Source organism: Eutrigla gurnardus, assembly GCF_963514095.1.
Source record: "Eutrigla gurnardus genome assembly, chromosome: 14".
Classification (NCBI taxonomy): domain Eukaryota; kingdom Metazoa; phylum Chordata; class Actinopteri; order Perciformes; family Triglidae; genus Eutrigla; species Eutrigla gurnardus.
In genome coordinates this window covers 21,086,324-21,095,743 of record NC_139937.1, presented here as the reverse complement: position 1 = coordinate 21,095,743, position 9,420 = coordinate 21,086,324, and the positions used below count along the sequence as shown (strand labels likewise).

At 43.5% G+C, this 9,420-nt stretch overlaps 1 protein-coding gene across 1 annotated transcript in view; it reads left to right on the top strand.

The window, feature by feature from the left end:
- The first annotated feature begins 1,351 nt into the window (after positions 1-1,351).
- rftn1b (raftlin, lipid raft linker 1b) overlaps positions 1,352-9,420 on the top strand; it is an 83,055-nt gene continuing 74,986 nt past the window's right edge. Inside the window, 1 exon segment of the mRNA XM_084027447.1 lies at positions 1,352-1,887. The gene's annotated coding sequence lies outside the window, so the exon portion shown is untranslated.

Below are 9,420 nucleotides of genomic sequence, written 5' to 3'. Positions count from 1 at the left end.
CTTTGAGAAGAGCCCAATGTCATGAGCACACTGTGTGAGACTCGTAAGTCTAATCACAGTACAAAGAGCTCCTCGCCGGTAATTATGGCAACTCATCACAAAGTCTCCGCCGCCGTGTTCTTTCTCAGCTCGTCAGTCAGCGAATGTTTGTCGAGCATTTAAATTCACGCTTTGCAGAGATTTAGCACATTAAATTATGATTTAATAGTGAATTAAAGAAACATGTTTCAAATGATTGAAATTCTAAGCCAGAATTTGCCTTTGGTGTCTGGACTAGACATGTCGGGACGAGTCCACGAGGCTTCATTGTTAGCGTAGCGATCTCTTCCGACTGGATGTTAGCACGCTAACATACGCTAATCAGGGCTAAACACAACACAGCCGAGGATGACGGGAATGATCACAAGCTTTGGAAGTATTTAGCCATAAACCAAAAAACATTATACAAATTGAAATTTTGATCAGATAGATACAGTTAGAGTCCAGACGGAGGGTTTAGGGAACTAAAAAAAAAACACACTGGACTTTCACCCAGGTGACCGCTGTTTGTGTCCTGTGTGAATCTTGATTTGATCAAGTGACTTCCATTCTTTAACGCCACTTCCGCAGCGATAATTCTCATAATCAGTGACTTTCAGATACATATATCATATAATCATGTGACCCCTTGCTGATATTAATATGGTGATCAAGTTTTAAATGACCTTAAAGTACCTTCTAGTCTTCCAGTCATCAGATTCTCTCCAACAACAGTCAGCAAAACAAATCCCTCCGAGGTCAAAGAGCGCCGTCCTCTCCTCCATCACATCGCTGGTTTGTCACGGAAACATCTCGCCTCCAGCTACGACTTTCTCCACGAAACACAGATATGTGTGTTGTTGTTGTGTTATGGTGTTGTTATGTAACAGACGTCTGGTTGGTCCCTCACACAAACACGCCGGGGCTTTAGATAATGAATCTGGAGCTGTACGGGTCCTGAACCGGACGGATGAAATATGCAAAACCCACCACAGAGACAGACACACACACCTTTCACCCTTGTTTTTAGTCATCACCAGCTGCCACAAACATGTGACTTTACGTGTGCACGTGTATTGATTGACTTGCGGCATCTTTCTCAAACAAACTATTCCTTTTTTTTGCGTCCGCCCATCTTTCTTTAGTCCTTCACTCCCTGAACAACAACCCTCTCTCTCTCTCCCCGCTCTCTCCCTCCCTCTTTCTCTTACTAACTCTGGTATTTCCCAGCGAAGCCCCCTCCTCACCTCCCCCTTCCTCCTTCCTCCCTCCTCCCCCCTCCTCCTCTCCTCAGATGGATTCTTCAGGCAGCCGAGTGGAACTGGTGCGGCTGCTGCTGGAGGGAGAGAGCGGGAGAGAGAGAGGGAGGGAGGTGCTGGACGGACGCTGGGTCAGAGCGCTCAGTTGCTTCAGACAATCACGGGGGAGAGCGAGAGAGAGACACAGGAAACAGACAGAGAGAGACCACATAGAGAGACGGATTGTAAAGAGAGAGCAGGCAGGGAGGTAGATATGTGACAGGATGTGGTTTCCCTGAGCTTGCAGAACATCGGCATAAAGGCATAGTTTGAGCATGACCTAAACACACAAGTGTGTTTGAGCTCCGTGAGGTGGCGAAGGAGGGGGAGGAAGCGCAAACCGCTGGATCTGCATCTGCTGAGCCTGCCTGGTGTCTCCTGTCGCCTCGCCGGAGGATCACCAGCCGGCTACCACGGCAACACCAGGGGGACGGGACCTGGACCTGAACCCCCACCCAGTCCTCCATCATCCATCATCCCTCCGAGGTAGAATGCCTTTCTCCGCTGCCTTCCTGTCCAAGCAGTGAAACTTTTCAAGGAGATTTCTTTTTGTTTTTTGGTGGCGAAACAGGTACGTGCACTTCCTGTTTGGGTTAAGTGTTTTTTGCATTTGAAGTTCAGAACAGATGTGTGACCGTAAAAGGAACCTGGACCCGTTTACCACAGGGGCGATCGGTCAGAGACGAGCTAAGTTTCAGTGTTCAAACACACGTACATCCATGAGCATCAGGGCTGCGTGTTTTGAAGTCGTACTGCCTGATGGATGGTGGAGAGACAGCCGGGTTGGGAGCGCCAAAACAGGTCTACCTGGATCCAATCCTGTAGACCCTGACAGCCGTTCAAGATGTTTCCGGCTTTACAGGATCTAGTGAGCAGACAGACAGGGGAGCGTGAGATCCGAGAGCTACTGTACTCTACGGATGAAGGGGGAGAGTTTCCATGTGTGTGTGTGTGTGTGTGTGTGTGCAATATACAGTTATATGTATATATATATATACACATATATATATATATATCTGTCTGTATAAATGGATGTTTGAACTATTTGCTACTCAAGCTCATCCGAGCGATAGAGGAGGTTTAAAGGGAAAAACAAGTTGAGCGATGGCAGAAGGTGAAGGAAGGGCGGGTGGTGTCAGGGAGGAGGAAGACGAGGGCATGAGAGAGGGGAAGAGTGTATGTGTGTGTGTGTATGTGTGTGTGTGCTGTAGAGAGAAAGAGAGAGAGGGAAAGTGAGTGAGCGAGAGAGCTCAGTCTAACTGAACTGCTGTTAATTAGTTCCAGCTGGTGAGCTGTGGAGCATCGGGGCTGCGTTAAGTCTACAGTGTTGGTGGGTCAGAGACACACACACACACACACACACACACACACACACACACACACACACACACACACACACACACACACACCTGTGCTTCTATCTTTCTGAGGACACAATACATTCCTTAGCCCCTTCACCCTATAAGCTAAAACATAAAACCATCCATAGTTCTGTGTTGTAGTTCTATTTCCGCGTATTGTAGTTTTTTTCCCCGTGTTGTAGTTCTATTTCCGCGTATTGTAGTTCTTTTCCCCGTGTTGTAGTTCTATTTTCCCGTGTTGTAGTTCTGTCTTAAAGTTCAGTGGATTAGAGGATTAACTGAAAAGTCGAGATCAGATCGAGTTAGTTGTGATGTTTCTTACACAAAAACGTCCTCACTCTGAAGGTTGAAGGCATGCAGATACAAAACACATGAAACACGAAATGCAAAGAGAAAGATTTATAATTCACGACCGTAAATGCACACACACACACACACACACACACACACACACACAAACGTGCTCAGGCGGAGAGGGAAAGCAGCCCTCAGTGTGTATATCAAAGGGTAAGTGTAGTGAATGTGTGTGACATGCAATGAACACACACATTACAACATGTGGGCATGCATACAAGCTGCACACACACATGACGCAAGTACATAGACACACACACACATACACACAGAAAGCCCATATGGTTGCATCACACACACACACTCACACACACACACACACACACACACACACACACACGCCGGCCGCTCTGCAGGCTGCTGGAAATGTGGAAGTGATTGTGGTTTGGGTTACGCTATGCTACGCTACGCTAAGCTATGCTACGCTACGTTGCAAAGGGAATCATTACACGGGGCAAAAGTTGAAGAGAACATAAGATAAAAAACCCAACACATTGTCTTACTTACTCCGGTTACATGACGGCATCCAGACGGGGTTCCTGTTCAGGTTTGACACATCGGTACCAGAGGTTTCTGCTTTCATGGACTTCACTTGTGGGTCGTACCACTTTTCTAATAAGGAGCCCTTTAATAATGAGTAATATCAGCGACCCCATCACTTGTTCTTCTTAGATCAGTTAAAGGCCGACAAGAAAAACACCATATTAGTTTTCTTTTACCCCCTTTTTAAGTGCTGCAGGACCAGAATCCACATCCAGGTATTTACCTTGCCATTATATTTGTATAGCACCTTTCAAGAACAAGGCAACATTAAAAGCATCAGAGAAAAAAACCCAGTAAAACAAGCAGATAACATAAAATAAAAACAATAATATCACAGGAATAGAAATGACAGTGCAGTATAAGACGTTCATAGATAGTATTGTTTACTGAAAGGCAGCGGCAAACAGAGAAAGGCAAGCTGAGATTTGCAGCAGACCTGCAGCTTTCTGGAAGTTTGTTCCAGATATGTGGTGCGTAGAAACGGAACACTGCCTCTCCATGTTTGGTTGTGACTCTGGGGACACAGAGCAGACCTGTCCCAGACTTATAACATTATGGTAAAAACACATTGAGGACGGCAGATGCCTCACTAATATGTGGCGATGGCTTATTAGAAAGTGATAAAGTCACGACTCTTCATTAATCACTTCAACATTTATAGCTGCAGACTTGATGGCTTATTAGAGAGAGAGAGAGAGAGAGAGAGAGAGAGAGACTCCTCTGATTAATGACGTACTTTTATTTATAGGGATATTCCACTGATTGAACACTGCACTCATTAAAATAGGGCTCTGCTATTGCAATATAGCAAAAGGCCAAAATATCTTGACTTTTAGTCCCTAGCTCCATAATCACTGGATCCTACACTTCCCAGGATGCAACTCAATGGCATCTTAGGTCTTAAAAACTCCTAAATACCGATTCTTTCGAGCTTTTTGGTTCGTTATGGCCAAAATTATGATCACGATCTTTATCAATGTTTATTATTATTCATTGATTTTAGAGGACAACATATTTGTATTGCACTTTCACGTTTGAATAAACTACTAGCTACATTTGTGCTAATATACAAATCTTTGTATCAAAATAAAAATAAATAAGATACTTTTTACCTGAATTCGATGCATTTTTCGTAAAACGTTCTCCTCTGGACTGCGGCCGTAACATTCAGGATCACTTTTTAACTGCAGCTCGTTAAGTGAACGTGCAAGTAAGGCCAGAGCATGTTGATCGCCCCCTGGTGGTTAGTTGTTGTTTTGGAAGTACTTGATTGTGCAGCAGGGTTTTATAAGCGGAGCATCGTCAGCATAGAGTCGAATCATGTTGATCTAATCACGTGAAACCAATATAATTTAAAATAATTTCAAATCAGGTTTAATATCCAATTAATATGGTTTGTGTTTGGAATTTGTTTATTTAGGATAAACCCGTTTGGATGTATCATCTCGACACAATAATAGTGAATTTTTTTTTAGAAATGACAGATATAAATAAATAATAATAATAATACATTTGAAAGAAAGATCAATCCAAAAACATACATACCCAGGTAAACAACAAAAAATAAATAAGAAATGATTGTGATGTTTGAACTTAACTTATGTGTGAAATGTCCCTTTAACAGGAGGTTTCTAAAACGTACTGAAGTACGTGAGGAGATATTCCTCTTGTAATCTCTTTAAAACCCTGAAACACACCAACGTGTCCAACATACAGTAGCAGCGATTGTTTGACTTTTACTCATTTACCTTCTGAATTCTTGTCCTTCAGCCGTCGGTTTGTGTATTTTTTCGTTCGGCTCCGAGTCTTTCAGCAAACATGTATTTTAATCAACTTAGGTTTGCTATCTGATCCGGGCACAGTGAATCCCCCTGTGCCGTGTGGAATTTGATTAAGGTAATTGGCAAGCGGTTGGCTGGTGTAAAAACCCAAAAACCATGTTCTCGTCTCCACTCCGCACGTATATAGACACAAACACCCACCGGCAGACGCAGGAAAATACCAGAACATTTCATACTCTGGAATATTTAGGCTACGTCTAATTGAAAGGTGGTTATTTTTGAAACCATCTTAATTTTTATTCTACTGTGATTTCACGCCGCGGCTGCTCGATGCCAGAGGAGGAAAAAAACTCCAACGAGCTTCACATTTGGGGACATGATGAAATATAAACACGAGAAGGGATTTTAATTCCAAAAGAGAAAGTTGAATTTCATTCCAAAAGAGAGGCGATATGATACGGAATCAGAAAGATAAGTCTTTGCTTGGCAGAGTTATCTGTATTTTGGAGATATTCAGAGTGTAATTCTTTTATGGTTTGGTGCCTTTTGTGGTGTGAGTTGTTGTGTTTTGTACAACGGCGTATCAGAGCCACTGTAGGAAAAAAAAAACAGAGCCGAGAGAGGGGGGGGGGACAATATTCAGAGAAAAAAAATGCAAATTTACGAGTTTATAAATACATATAACCGATATAAACAAGTTGCTTGGTTCCGCTAACACTGGATGTTTGCCGTTGCTATGAAAACAAGTGAAAGCTACCGCTAGCATCTTAGCCCAACCGCCCCGATCAATAAACACCCATAAGATGACAATTTGTCCTCATATTGATAAAACCAACAATAAGCATCAACCCTTAGGACCTTAACGAGGCGTTGTCACACGTTGGGATGATTCATTAGAAACATTAATGTACATTCATGGGAAGTTAGCTAGCATAGATGCTGGTTGTTAGCATCGTAATAAACTCGCAACTTTGCTACTTTATAAAGTGGCCAATTTGCGACTTTTTTTTCTCTGAATATTGCCCCCCTCTCTCGGCTCCGTTTTTTTTTCATTTTACATTCTAATAGGCCATCGTCGATATCACACGCTTGAAAATCAGAACAACAACAACATAGATGTCTTGGCAGAGTTATCTGTGTTTTTGAGATATTCAGAGTTTAGTTCCAGGTATTTCTTTCTTGGTTTGGTGCATTTTGTTGTTTCGGCATCGTTCCTGGCAGCGGTGGAAACTCCGGGTAGAAAACACGGCTTGATGTCAGCCGGTGTGATAAGGTGTGAGCTTTGCAGCTGACAGGGTGTCATCTTGATTACAGCCTCCGCCGCAAGTCTCACATCTTTTTCTCCCGTCGTTACAAGATCTCAGGCAAAGATGATCTTCTTTCCTCCTGTGAGGTTGTTTTTGTAGACACTTAGTCATTCAAGCCCCTGGCGTTGCCCCTCCGACCTGAGACGGCATCGACGGGATTAAACTCTCTGGGCGGGAACGGGACACAACAGAAACCGACCGTTCAGTTGCTCGTGAAGCAGCTTTGCCCCGAAGCAAAGACAAAGAGGGAGAAAATGAAACATCTCCCTTGATATTCCTATAAGACAAATTGACTCCCGTTGTAATGGGTGGTCAAGGAAATTGCAGCGGTATTGATTTGGGTAATGTTGAACACGGACACATCGATAAGGCCGTCTGAAAACCAAAGAAGTGGGGTTTCTGCTGGCTTTAATAAAAAATGACCTGCTTGGAGCGAGTTCACACAAAGCAATGAGTCACTCAGGGAGAATTTCTTTAAACTACACTCAAGTGTTGCAGAGAGGAATTACAAAAGGAGAGGGGGGGAAGAACTTCTATTTTTAACCAAGTAGTTCTCTCCGTGACAAACAAGCCTCCTTTTCACCGTGTTTCTGTTTCTGTGGGTGAACAAAAAAAACATCCAACGGGAGTGTTTGTGCAGGTTTTTCTTGAGATTATGTTTTTGCTTTTCACAAATCTCACCGTGGACAGATTTATGCATAACAAATCAAACTCATGACTGTCAAAAGATATGCAGGAGGAGAGAAGGGGAACGGGAGGACACGAGGGGGGGTCGTCCCGGTGATGAGGAGGAGGCGTGGGAGCTTATAGAAACCAGAAAAGGAGGAAGAAAAAGAGGGAAACTGAGGTTGAGATTGGTGCCTATTATTTTCCTGAGAAGGGGATAGTCATAGAGGGGTTGGTTCCCATGGCAATAGCTCTCTCCCTCCATGCATGTGTGTGTGTGTGTGTGTGTGTGTCTACGGACCGTAGACAAACGGCGGCGGCGGCGAAGGTTGGCCGAGGCCACGGCGAGCCGCCCGGAGGAGCCTTGAAACGGCGGAGAATCTCAGACAGACACTATTGTTTACTCGCCCGTTCTCTCTCTCCGAATCGCTCATCGCAACCTCATCTTTCTTTTCTTTTTGCTCCGCCGCTACGTATCGTCCTTGGGCATTCAAAGCAAATACAACAAATTCAGCAAGTGGGGGAAAAAGCAATTCCACCTTTGACACGCCGGCCTCCTCGCCGGCCGCGAGCTCGGAGAAACCCGGGAAAAACAAATTTAGAGGTTTTTGTGAGGCGACGTCGGAATATTTGAGAGTTTTAATGCATTCGCTCGCGAGGAGCGAAGCTTCGCGTGATGGCCTTTTTTATTCGACAATAAATTGTGAATTTAAAGTTGTTGACGCGTGAGCGAGAGGATGAAACACGGCGGCTGCTTCTCTTGTGATTCCTGTTCAACTTTAAATGATAGTGATGCAACTATACTTCTCATAAGCAACACAAGTTATTTGTTTTTTATGTGAATTCTGACTTTCGGACCACATCTCACCAACCTGTCTGTCTGTCTGTCTGTCTGTCCACTAACTACTGGTGAGCTAGCTAACTAGCAGGCTAGCTATCTAGCTATTGTCAAGCTATTTGGATGCTACGTAAAGTGAATAAACCGATCACATATTGGGGATCTAAATGGTTACTTTCCTGCATGAAAACATATCTAAACTTCATTATGGCTGTTTTTTAAAAAGCCCACAAACTAAGCAGCTTTCTAAAAGTCACATTTATACTGAAATATGCCCAAATGTTGCTCAATACATAATTGTTGTTATCTTGTCATGTTGACAGTCACTAGAAGAGTAAGCAGGTGAACAGCAGGTGAGGTATATCAGTTTAATAAGAGGAAATGAAGAGTAGATTCAGCTCCAGGTTTTCAGAGCTCTCTCTCTCTCTCTCTCTCTCTCTGGGCTTCTTTCCATCTTCTCTGTCCCACTTAGGCTTCAAGGTGGAAGGAAGGAAGGAAGGAAGGAAGGAAGGAAGGAAGGAAGGAAGGAAGGAAGGAAGGATGGAAGGAAGGGAGGGAGGAAGGAAGGAAGGAAGGAACATAAAATTGCTAATGTTGGAGATTAATCGTGATTTGCATATTTATCACGTAGTCCATATTCTGAATGTATAAAGGGGGAGGGGGGTTATATTTTCTTTAATGGGTTATTCAGGTCCTCAACACAGAAACACGAAATACCTGAAGCATAAACCTTGTTAACAATTATGATTATAATCAATTTTCTGAAGGTTTTAAATTGCTGGAGTCAAACAAAGAATAAGAGATGAATCCTAAATGTGGAGGTAACAGCAGGGTTGGGCTGATGTGACAGCTGTCAATCAAACTTGGTCAGAGAACTTCCTTTGAGCTGTAATATAGAATCATATATAATATATGGAATAAATATATCCTCTTTGTTATTGACCTCTTGAATGCCTCTTAAATAATGTAAACATACTGTAATATAAAGCGCCAACCAGCTGCTGTGTCTCCTGTGAGGTCCTCTCTACGATAAACCAGGGCTGATCCTGAACCAGCGCTTCGCCGGCGCTCCACTTTACTTGTCAGATTAAAAAAAAGATCAAAAGTCAGAGAGAAAAAAAGAGCACAAAGGGCGAGCGGAGATAAAGAGAGCGAGCGAGAGAGGAAGACAGCGGGCTTAAAAGGGAGACTACATGGGGAAGAACACAAGAACACAGCGTCCTAATTAATGTCCTCCTCCGATAATCCACTCTG